Below are 13,388 nucleotides of genomic sequence, written 5' to 3' on the forward strand. Positions count from 1 at the left end.
ACTTAGAATACCCTCCGATACCTCTGAACACAATCGCAAGAACAAATCAACTTAAATTTCAAGCAGTGCAAAATATAGCCCTCAGAAGAGCGGCAAAACACCAACCACCATACACACAAACAGCACAAGACATACACACAGAACACACACCCAAGCAAAAGCAATATGGGAAAAAATCCATCAAGAACAGGATCCCATACTAAACCAACTAATTGAGGAAAACAACAACACATCGCACAGATGGTGGCCTAGGAGCAGAAAAAATGATAACGAAGAACCAGAGCCTCTATATACACAATAAAAAAGAACCAAAAGATGGGCACAACTCTCCAGTCACACAAGGACCTGGAGGGACCCCACAAATAAACAAAGACCTAAATAGTTCACAAACACCAACAATAAAAAACGAAAACGAAAAAGATGGGGATCATCCCTCCAGTGCCACAAGGACCTGGAGGGACCCCCCCCCCCCATCATAATATGCCCCAAGGAAACATCAAATAGAACAACTTAGCTTAGCTTGGCTGAGACCGGCCTTCCCTAACCGCATGAGTCCTCTAATGCAGCACTATTGACGGAAGACAAAAAACCCCGTCTCCGCAAGGTGGATAGCCCACCTGCTGTTAACCTCCTCCTTTATTTCCCACTTCTGAACTTTACCTTGTACAGTACCCTTCTTGAGCAAATGCTCTCTTCTCTCCGTATCACCGACCACCGTCTATTTTAGTCTGTACTCACCCCTGAAGATGTGAATTACACGAAAGCGCTTGGGAACTTCGTGTTTTCTTTTTCCTTGTGGTTATCAGCATAAATAAATATATATATGTAACCGGTCGGAATTTGCTGGACTTTAATTTCTCACTTGACTTGGGGTTTATTAAAATTTAATAGATGGTAAAGGCAGTGGAAGCGCCCCTTTGAGAAAAATCCCGAACCAGCACAAGAACACTTAAATCTACTACACAAAATGAACTGTCCGTGACCCGTGGAAGGATAGCGTCTGTGACTGGGATGAATGAGACACACTGTAAAATTTAGACACTTATATTCCCTCCAACACTACAAACACAATCAAATAATGGTACACCAATATGCGCACCTCTTAACTTAAACTTTACCCACTACTCTGGGGAATAAAAGTTATACATGACATAGAAATTATTAGAAACACAGGCAACAATAAATTTAAAGTATTAAGAAATGTTAATTGCACATATGAACAGGCCTTAAGGGCTTTCACAAAATAATATCAGTCACTTAGGAAATGGTACTAAAAAATAAGAAATTAAATACTCCACAATGAATAGGCCTTAAGGGTCTTCAACAAAATAATATCAGTCACTGAGGAATGGTAATAAAAGATAAGAAATTAAATACTCTACAATGAATAGGCCCTAAGGGCTTTCAGCAAAATAATATCACTCAACAAAATTATAGCACCCCAACAGGTGTACACTTCCTAACCTAACCTAACCACTGCTCTGGGGAACAAGGTTATACCTGAGATCAGAATTATGAAGAATTAGAGGCATTAAAAGAATCAAATCACAGTATCACTCTGGTTCCACTTAATGGCACAAACATTCAAAAAAACACTACTATCAAAATTATTTAAGAAATATTAAACTACACACGTCAAGATAATATCAGTCTGAGGAATGGTGTTAACTACACCCGTGATAAGGAAGATAAAATGTTCCTCTAGGTATCTCCTAGAGTCCTAGACTCACGGTCTCAGTGTGTGACCATTAATATACTCAGATAGCCTCAGTGTACTCCCAGTGCGTCCATGGGCAGGAAGAGAGTGAGCCAATCAGACCTTGCGCAGTTGAGAGAAACTTTAGCTTCCCGTTAGCAAGAGGGTTTCACTAGCTGCTCGGGACATGTGGGGTTGTGCACCGGAGTGGTAAGAACTGATCACCCACTGCTGATGCTGGTCCCGTGTCGTGTTAGTTGTCGGGAGCACTCGTTCACTCAAGAGATCCTTTGCTACCCCGCTAAACAGTGACAGGCCTACACTGATCGGTCCAATGGCGACAATCGCCACCCTCAATCAACAACGGCAGTCAATCTCTCGCAGTCAACTCCGGTCAACTCCAGTCAAGTGGGTTCTGACGGAAACCCTGAAATGAACTCACTGTTAGCTCTAGTTTACTTTATCACTGCCCTATCTAACCCTGTCTGAGATCGAATGAGACTTACTTGTTATACTGCAATAGCGCAGCACAGGTGACTAGGCCACGTGACTATTTCTGATGGACGCGCGGAACGTCTTGTCTGTGTGAATGCTCTCCGGAACTGGCCTAGCCAGCATCGCGTCTCCCCAAGGCGCTAGCTTGGGCCTACGTGATATATTTTCCGCCTAACTAATAACTCCTTGGGACACCCGTAACATTATTCAGACTGCTAAACGATCTATAATAATTTCAAATTCAATAATAGTCCCTTAACTTCATGAATCGCATCATTATTAATTCGGTAAATCATATTTAATATCATATAGGCCTAGTTCCGCAATCTCTCGCTACGAGCAGGCAGCGCTCCCTCCCCTCAGATGACCTTGAACGCTCAGTATCACTCATGGCGGGGCATTTGAAATTACTCTGAAATTTCTGGATATCACAATCGACCCCCCTAAAAAAAGACAGCACTGTCCTCATGTGCTGAGAAAACATGCATACGACCCCCCTAAAATTTTGTTCTAAGGACTGCACCTCACCCCTTTTGCTAAATGCAGCATTCCCGTCTTCTCTTCTCTCCTTTTCTCTCCCGCTAACACTCGACCCCCCTAAAAAAAGACAGCACTGCCCTCATGTGCTGAGAGAACAACTTAGAACCCACCTTCAACTCTGTACTATTCCACTCGCAGCTAGCAACTCCATTTCTTCCTAGCCCAACTCAATCCAACCAGAACATCACGCTCCCCTTTTGCCTGGCCCTTAACTAGAGAACCAATGTCAAAATTAATACCAGCCCAAAACAAACATGCTCTCCTTTGGCCTGGCCCTTGAACAAAGAGGAACCAGTGTCAAAAAAATACACAGTCCAAAACAAGCATGCTCTCCTTTTGCCTGGCCCTTGAACTAAGAGGAACCAGTGTCAAAAATACACAGTCCAAAACAAGCATGCTCTCCTTTTGCCTGGCCCTTGAACTAAGAGGAACCCGTGTCAAAAAAAATACTCAGTCCACGTCTCCGAACCTCATGCCGGCAGACCAACCCTCTGACAATGTACCAGTCCATCTTAGTGAGGCCCTGGACATTACAACCGTACTCTCAATCCCGCTCATTACAGCAACTCAATCCCGCTCATGACAGCAACCACTACTCAACGCACATCTCTGACCTAACCATCTCTCCAATCCCCTCTGATGACCTTGAACGCTCAGTATCACTCATGGCGGGGCATTTGAAATTACTCTGAAATTTCTGGATATCACATATATATATATATATATATATATATATATATATATATATATATATATATATATATATATATATATATATATATATATATATATATATATGTATATATATATATACATATTCTTCTTCAAAACCAGTATGCCACAGTAATGGGGAGAACAAAATTCCTCTACCTTTACCAACTGTGTATATGGTGTTATGACTGTTAGTTGTAACAATCACTTGAGAAGCTATAGAGTCTCACTGTGTATAAAGTATTTTACTCTTTAAATACCTAATACAGGAGTTAGGGCGTCTGTATAGTAAACGCGATCCACAGCCGGTTCCAGGTTGGGGGTGGTGGGTGGGTAACCGCACTCTTCCCTCCCACTATGAGTCGGGGGGTGCACTGCATGACGAACGTCGGGTGAATCCCCTTCATGACAGGGGAATACCTTCCACAGAATGGTCAGGTGCTGACAGATGTTTTCCTGACCCCTCTCAATTGTCATTAACAGGGATTCTACACCATCTTTGGGAGACAGAATGAGAAACACTCACTAATTATCGTCTCAATACAGGATATTCTTAATACTCGGATATTGTTTGTAGCGCATCACTGTAGGGTGTTTGTTTTTCTAGTTTCACAAAACACAAAAGCCTTGGCACGTAGACCGATATGTCGTTTTCGTACTCACACAAGCTGCAATTCCAGATGTGTAAATCACCGTGTCTTCCGCTATCTATGAGCGTGAAGAGAGTGGGATAATTCACCGTATCTTCCGATATTAGTTGGTGTGAGTGACTTTGGGTAGTGACCCATCGAGGGAGAACGTAATGGGTACGTCGTTCCCCCTCAAGGGAAGACGGAGCCATCCAATGTGGCTCTCAAATAATGTCTTCCTCTAGTCAAGGATATCAAACTACTGCTCGCTTTAGGTGGCCAGAGAGATGGCTACTTATGCCTTTACTCAGCATAGTATGATGCTGCTTCCCATGGGCACACCTTATCACGTGCATTGAACATGTCACCTCATAGTCAGTGGAAAGTTACAGGGGAGGAATCTGAATATAAATCAGATGTAAATAACCCATTTATATAATACTTCTGTTGATGAGACAGGGGCCATTACAATCCAGGCATATACAAAACAGGATCTTCAGGGGCTCGACAAGCTCGTTGCACAACTCTCTTAGCACTCTAGGATGCACCATGTCAGGGCCGGGACTCTTATGGACCTTTAGCCTGGACAGTTTATTTCTAATACCCTCTTCTGTGAACACAATGTGGGTCAATGCTGTGTCGAACAGCCTGTCCTCAAACGCAGGAAGGTTAATTGCATCCTCTCTTGTGAACACCGAGGAAAAGAAGCTGTTCAATGCCTCAGCTTTATCCTGGTCAGAATCTGCATAACTACCATCCTCAAGCCTCAGGTCTGATACTCCTACCTGCGTTTTCAATTTCGACTTTGCATAGCGGTAGAACACCTTTGGGTTTGACTTGACCTCGCTTGCAACCAGCCTCTGGAACTCCTTTTCAGCCCTTCTACACTCTATCTTTGCTTGATTTCTGGCTCTTGCATACATCCTCCTGTCTTGACCATTGTTTGACCCAACCCACGTCCTGTAATGAGAAAGATATGTTAGAATTTTGCATTGTGGATTCTTCAAAACGCTTATTATATCTCTTAAAGATATTAAAATCACGAACACTTATAATAATAATTAACGTTTAATTGCACAAAAAATGACTGCTTGCATTGGTGAATAGAATAGAAAATGTAAAGGGGTGACTTTACACGAAAAATAGGTTATCAGATAATACCAAATACAAAGTAAAATACAAATAAAAATGCTCAATACTCACTATCTGTCGATATATGTCAGCTAGATGGCGAATCCAGCAAAACTCTGCAGCGGAAGTCATGGAAAAAGCTCTGAATACCAACATGGAATAGACCTTTGTGACCTCCTTTGGTTTCCTTGTCTCGATATCGCTTCGAGTGTGACTCAGCAGAATATAGTTCTGCTAAAATATCACTAGTAAAATGTAGGTAAGGTAATTAAATACATCTACAATTTATTTCTGTGTATTCTATATGGTATTTAAGCCATGAAAAAGCATATATCCTAAAGTCGGTAATTTACCGACGAATCGGAGCAGTGACGTCACGGCTTACCGACTACGTCATCAAGTTTTGGCAGATTACCGATTAGCAGACGAATTACCGGATTTGACAGCCCTGCTCTGGGCTAAAAAAAAAAAAAAAATTATATATATATATATATATATATATATATATATATATATATATATATATATATATATATATATATATATATATATATATATATATATATATATATATATATATATATATATATATAAATAGTTCGAACTTGTTTTCTTCTTTCATATATATATACTTGCATATATATATATATATATATATATATATATATATATATATATATATATATATATATATATATATATATATATATATATATCTACTATTCGTTATTGGAACATGGGAGATTTCCATGGTACTCTCACCCCCGCCCGATGACCACTATGATGAAACTATATTTTTAAACCAAAAGAAAAATAAATAGAATTGGATGCACACAAATTGTGTAAATCTGCAAAGGAATAATCTTTGTTTACAAGCTATCCTCCATATAGAAAAGCACATGAAGAAATGTATTGTTATTTTTAAAAGAATTCCATGTTTGTGTACGAACATATATTGGCTTTGTACAGTACTGTATGTCCATGATTCCAACAAAATGGAAAAATGTCTTCCAAAATAAATGAAATTAATGGTATTATTATCTTTTCTGTCATCCAGGGAATTTTAGGATTTTAAATTGACTGGGGTTTTCTAGTTAGGTTAAATTAGGTAGGTTTGGTTAACATTTTGATGTAGAACATTAAAATTGTAAAGGGCTTTTATTTTTTTCTATGAATTTCTCCAAAAGAAAAGGATCAAAGTTTTGGAATCACCATAAATATCTACATTAGAAAAAAAATAAATTTTTTGAGTGTGTTGCATATCAAACCAAAAAAATATGAGTTTCCATTGGAATTTTCTATTTTACTTATTTTCTAGCAGACAAATTTACCCTAGTATGTAGGTATTGGAAGCTTATAAATATTAACCCTCATAAATAAAGATGTTGCAGAATTTGCAAAAATAACTAACACAATATTAATGCGTATATTTTCACTTAGAGGTGGAGATACAGCTGACTATTAGCCTTTCACCAATACTGAAGAAATATATCTTGGTATCATGATTGATGGGAATTTTTCTGGTTCCTTGGAAGATTCTGGAATTTGCTACCTAACCTAACCTTGGAATTGGTTCCCAGACTTGGAACAGAAAACTTGAAGACTTTCCGTAAAATCTCCAAAATATTCATAGACCAGAAAAAATGCAGTTTCTGTAATTTTTTGAAAATATGCCTTGGAGAAATCATAACATATGCCTTAATTATTATACATTTTTGTTTTAATTTTACACTCTGCATATATTTGTGGATGTTACGTATTTATATTTTTGTGATATATGTGGAGGATTTTTTCTTTAAAATACTTTACTCTTGATCATCCATATATTATAACATATCCTGCTCTTAATAAAGGCTCTATTCTGACATAAGCATTATTATTGTATTATTATCCTTATTATTATTACAGCTTATATTAAGCATTAAAAATGCAGAAACAATTTGCAATTAATATTCCAGAATGGATTGAGGATATTTTTAAACCATTTAATTATCATCTTGTTTTATGTTTAACATTTTTAGTCTCTGATTAGTTGGTAGAATTTCATAAATACACCTACTGTATATGGGTTCCATGACATTTGCTCACAAGATGAACCTAATCTAACCTAACCTAACATGTCTTCCTTTCCATTATAGTTGTGAGTATATGCCTTGTAAACAAATGTCTGCACACTAACTATATGAAGACTCTCTGGTGAGGATTCATATACAGTATTTACATTGAATAGTTTTCTAAATAAAAGACCATTTAAACAGTAGATACTTCTTTCCAACTGCTGGTTTAGTCCATGTCATTAACCTCTTGTATACAGTACATTTATACTCCTGACATTGGGAATGAGTTCATGTCTTACTATCTTCTCTTAGGGTATTTATTGCATTACTATAATCAGGTAGAGACGTGTAGGAAACATTTTCTCAAGGTTTCATATCTTGTAGATAACTGGCCTTTATACTTGTATAATATGAAAGTAAAAATTTTGGTACAAAGATAATTTCCTGTTTCATAGAAAACTAACAGTAATGGTTATATTTTGTAAGGATTTTATCCCAATTCATCTGGACAGTGAGTTCATCATTGTCATAACAAAATTATAATATCTAATACTGTACGTTGTTATATTCTACTGACTTCATCCACAGAACAGGCCATAGTTCTCTTTATTTACACTCATCCAACCCCAAGTTCGTGACGAACTTATTACTTTATTGATAGATTTAGTAAGGATAAAGAATAAGGAACAGATATGACACTATTCCTACGTTCTTATGGTTGTCACAGGCTATATTCACTGTAAGTGATCGTTTTTCATTACCAGAATTGGCTTATAATCCAAGAAAATAGGAAAATGAGGTGCATCTTAGCTTGGGACTCAGGTTTTCCATGCTCGTAAATCGTGTAGCAAGAGTAAACGTTTCGTGCCACTGACAACGTTTTAAGGGTGCAAGCATACCAACCTCCCAGACTTCCGCCAGTTGGTACACCTGACTACACTACGAGGATGTAGTAACAACAAACGACGGTCAATAACCACCAAAGCCCTTCTTGAAAAATCACACAATTATTGTTACATTGTATTGCGACCGCTGGGATACCACAGCGTGTTGTACACCACGACAGTTCTTGCAATATAAAACGCTTTTACAAGCCTTTTGCTATCTCAAGTAGACCACCAAACGGACAGACGATAAATCAAGTACAGTACCATGAATACTCTGGCCCCTATCGATGAGGATGCCTTGCCTGTTTCTGTATGATGTTCCAGTGATGCAAGAATCTTCGCTGTTACTGTGGTGAGGCTCATAACATCAACATCGTTTGTCTCTGACATTTTAGATGGTCTCTGGACTCTATGTGTTAGCAGTGAAAACAATAATTGTTTATTCAGTTCACAAACACAGTTGGTTATTTCACTTTATATTTTTATCTGTATATTTCATCGGAAGCGCTATTAATGCAACCAATAGAATACTATACTGTATTAAGTAAACATAATATCTGTGAGGCAATTTGGATGAATTGTTTGCAAATTGGGAAGCCATTCCGATTTTCGATAACATGACAAATTAATTTGAGTGGGAACTCTCATCAGTGGATCTGACAAAGTTAAGTCAAATTTACACTTCAATACACTCATATACAGTATACATATAATTTAGAAACAATGTGAAATTTGAATAATATCTTGTAATAACCTCATGTGATTAAAAGCCTTGGTAGGCATGGTGCGCTCTTGCTTATTAGTTTAACACAATATTCAATGCGAATAATTTTTAAAGAGAGAGAGAGCTAGTAGGCCACAGATGCCCACTCAACTGGCAATTCCTCCACTGCGATAGAGGGGGAAGTTATTCGTAAAACTGAACAAATAATTTGTTGTTGTTGTTGTTATAATGTTATTATTGCGCTTCAAATATAAAGGTCTTTAAACGTATGACAAGGTTAATAATAATTATACTAGTTCAACAATAATAAAAAATATGACGGATAAATTTGTGAAAAAAATATTTAAGTAAAAATATTTTAGACATAAATTTCTATGACCTCTACTGTTAATATTATATAAGGAACATCCCATTAGATTATACCGTCCCATAAACTTTGTGATACATTTTATATAAACCAAAAATATTATTGTAGATTTATTTTTAGTTTTAAGTAATTGTTAATTTCATTTTGATACTCAGAATAAACAAAATATATGCAGCAACGAAATGCATCTCACATAGATAATTCATTTTGGAATCACCCTTTACCCGCACACAGGAACGAGCCTAATGACATCCCCGTCAAAGAATTAGACTTATTGGTTGAGGGAATTTCTATTGCTTTGAAGAAATCTTCCATTCAATTAACTGTTGTGTTTGGCATACCATGTTGGCGGGCGCTTGAAAATGGATACCAGCGTTATCAGCTGCCATATATAGTACGACATACACATACTGTAGATGTCGTATGGTCCAGTATTTCATGAAACACATTTTTCAAATGAATATGTTACACCTTTATTCAAAATTGGAGTATAATATATTGCTTAATACAAATAGTACGAGAGATGATAATATTTATTAAAGCAGTGTACGTTTTCCAGGTTTCGGTCTCGCGTCCTTCATAGTCTCGATTTTTTCCCAAGACATATTTATTCTTTTTCAAGTGTGTTAGGCAGGATTGGTCAAATGATTTCACGCGCTGGTGTCAATTTTCTAAGGCATGCAACCATGTAACTGTACGCGGGGGGCGGGTGGGTGGTGTATAGGATTCCATACATGACACATGTCAGCAAATGTAAATACATTTGTCATGATAAATCCCAGCATATATATGTCACAGACAAATACCTATACCAGTAAATTTACCCTCATTTGAATAAAGCATGTTATAATGTGATTAGTGTGGTAGAATATGCGAGACTGATATAATTTGTAAATTTTTTTTTATAATTTTCTTCTTCAAAGTGTGTGTGTGTGTGTGTGTGTGTGTGTGTGTGTGTATGTGTGTGTGCTATCTGTATTTATATTCTATTACAGATGGAGAGCGTTTAATAATATTAGGGAATTAGTAACTGACAGGAAGACGTGTGTAGATAATACAGAAAAACACACACATACAAAATAACAGGTGAAGGTGAGCACTGAAAACAGCAGGTGGTATGCAATAACCCGCGGCTAGCCTATGATTGGTCCGAATGAAATTTGAAACAAATATTGGTGTGTCCTGCCCATCACCGCTGACCCGTTATGACAGGGAGGGGACAGCCAAGTTCACAGGCCCACACAGTTACATCACATGTATATGATCCCATACACACATACAGCAAACTCTAAAGGTACAAGGTACAGTGTATATATATATATATATATATATATATATATATATATATATATATATATATATATATATATATATATATATATATATATATATATATATATATATATATATATATACACACACGTGTGTGTAGGTATGTACTACCCAAATTACTTTACGGTACATAGTGCCAATTTATCAGGCACAGTGCAAGAGGACACTGTGTTGCCAATAACAGGAGTCCTTGGGACCGACCTTGATGGATTGCTTCGAGAGGCTAACGTGGCCCTGCCTCTTTACTGGAGGTCTTGTTAAGTCTTTAGCTAAGTGTCTATGTCATTGTTTTGTTGATAATTGCAGAGACAAATTTTAATTCAAGTTGGTTCTTCTCGAAAGTAGATGTTGTTGATGTGCTTCAAAAACTTAGTTCTTTAAGCTGTTTGGTTATGTTAGAAACCATTTCACGAACCGGGCAGTTCATGCACAGTTCATGAACTAGGCAAGTTTAAACACGGTGCGTTACATAAACATGGAAGTAATGCCAATTTATGTGTGCAGTAAATATCTGATTATACGATACAAAAGAATACCAAAATTACAAGGAATTACAAGAAAGGTGCAAAATAAAACACAATAAGAAATGGAATCAACTAAATACCAACACACAAGCAGACTACAAAGATCCAAAGCCTTCTGAACCAAAGTTAAAAATGTTATGGGAACCAACTTAGAAGAAAACTGGTACCTTATAGACAAAAACGGCAAAAACATCTCAGAACCAAAACTCAGAGAACCAATATTTTGAAAATTTTGGTGCGGCATTTACCAAATCACGGATGAGGACAACCGAAACTTCTGCAGAGAAAAAGAACAGATGGTGAAAACACACATGAACCAAAACACAGATAAATGGCAACAATCCAGGACAATCAACCTCAACCTGAACCACACAAGACATAAACCAAAAAAATGCCAGCATCAAGAATAAATCGCCCGGAATAAGTCAAATAAACAAAACCGTACTGAAAACATACCTCCACCATTGATCAAACAGCTTGCAGATATCTACAATGCGTCAATAGCAGCTGGACTATTCCCATCAAAATTTAAAATGGCCAAAATAAGACTCATTCCATAACAAAGAAAGAGCCCAACACAGGCAGAAAACTACAGACCCATATCACTCCTCGAAACACCTGGCTAACACCTGTAAAAATAATAAACCATAGACTAAGAAACTACCTAGAGCACGAAGATAACTACAACCAGGGAAAACTGAGGCACCAACACTGCAAATGCCGCCAGCAACAGAAACCAATGCAACATAGTACTTAGAGATGTCAGCAAAGCCTTCGATAAAGTCTGGGATGAAGGACTTAAATATAAGATCATCCAACTTAACATGCCACCCAACATCACGGCTCTCCTCTGCAACTTCCTTGACAACAGATAAGCCAAACTCGTCATCGACAACTACATAGGACAAAATATCACACTTTATAGTGGAGTACCCCAAGGCAGCAACATATCACCAACACGATATACCATCTATACAGCGGACATGCCCAAACCAAGAAACTTAGAGTACATAGCATACGTAGACGACGTACTAAAATCATACAATACCCCGGGAAATCCAAACAAATGATGGCATTCAGAACAGGGAGAAAAATCGAAACCACAAACAATTACGAAGGGAAATGGAAAAACAAAACAAACACGCAAAAACTGAAGATAATTCATACAGCAAAAATCCCATCATGGTTAACAACCAAAATATACCATATGCAGAAAAAGGGAAAATCCTTGACCTCAAAATTGCAAGAAGCGGCATACTCCCACATATCAAAGAAAGAATTGCAAAATCCAATACCCAACTAAATAAACTCAGAAGATTCCGTAAACTAAACACCAATACACAACTCCACTTTTACAAAGCACCAGTCAGACCACACCTGGAATAACCCCCAATTCCACTCAACACTTAAAAAAAAAAATATTAAACTCAAAATACAGGCAGTCCGGAACGTAGCCCTCAGAAGAGCAGCAAAACTCAGACCACCATAAACAAAAACTTCCAGCGAGCTACACACAGAACATAACCTAACGACAGTCAACATCAGAACGTACAATCAAACATTAGCAATATGGGCAAAGCTACAAGAACTAGAAGACTCTATATTACAACAACTAATCAACTAATGCAAGAATACTTTACCAGAACACACAGCTGGTGGGCAAAGAGCATAATAGACGACGACACAGAACCAGAACCAATATATACACAATGAAAACTAAGATACACAAAAGGACCTGGAGCGCCCCCCCCCACCACCACCACCACCACAAACTACCTTAGCTTAGCTTAGTTTACCTTGTCTTCCTTTGCCGGAGTTGACCTGCGGAAATGCTGTCGTGGCAGACATAACCCCGTCCCCGCATGCTGGATAGCCCACCTGCTATCAAATCTCCCTCTTTCCCATTTCCTAACTTTACCTTCTTCCTACACCGTCATCCATCTTCAGAGCAAACGGCTCTCTTCTCTCCATCTTATCATCATCATCATCATCATCAAAATTGTTTCCAGGAAACAATAAAATGACAATGTTTGTCACAGCAATATACTGAGAGAACTTATTTATTAGACAGTATCTCTTGCGAACCTTGAACACTGAAGACAGGTTACACTACAAATGGACTTTTTGGTTATACCGTGAACGTGTTAGTAAACTTACATCCAAAACTTAATCTCTCTCTCTCTCTCTCTGTATAATTCCACAATCAATATGAAGAGTTTGGGATAATTATTTGCAACACACTCTCGAGTCGACAACAAATTATATTATTTAGAGGATAAGCAGTGGAAAGCCCAC

Source organism: Homarus americanus, unplaced genomic scaffold (genome assembly GCF_018991925.1).
Source record: "Homarus americanus isolate GMGI-L3 unplaced genomic scaffold, GMGI_Hamer_2.0 scaffold7626, whole genome shotgun sequence".
Lineage (NCBI taxonomy): Eukaryota > Metazoa > Arthropoda > Malacostraca > Decapoda > Nephropidae > Homarus > Homarus americanus.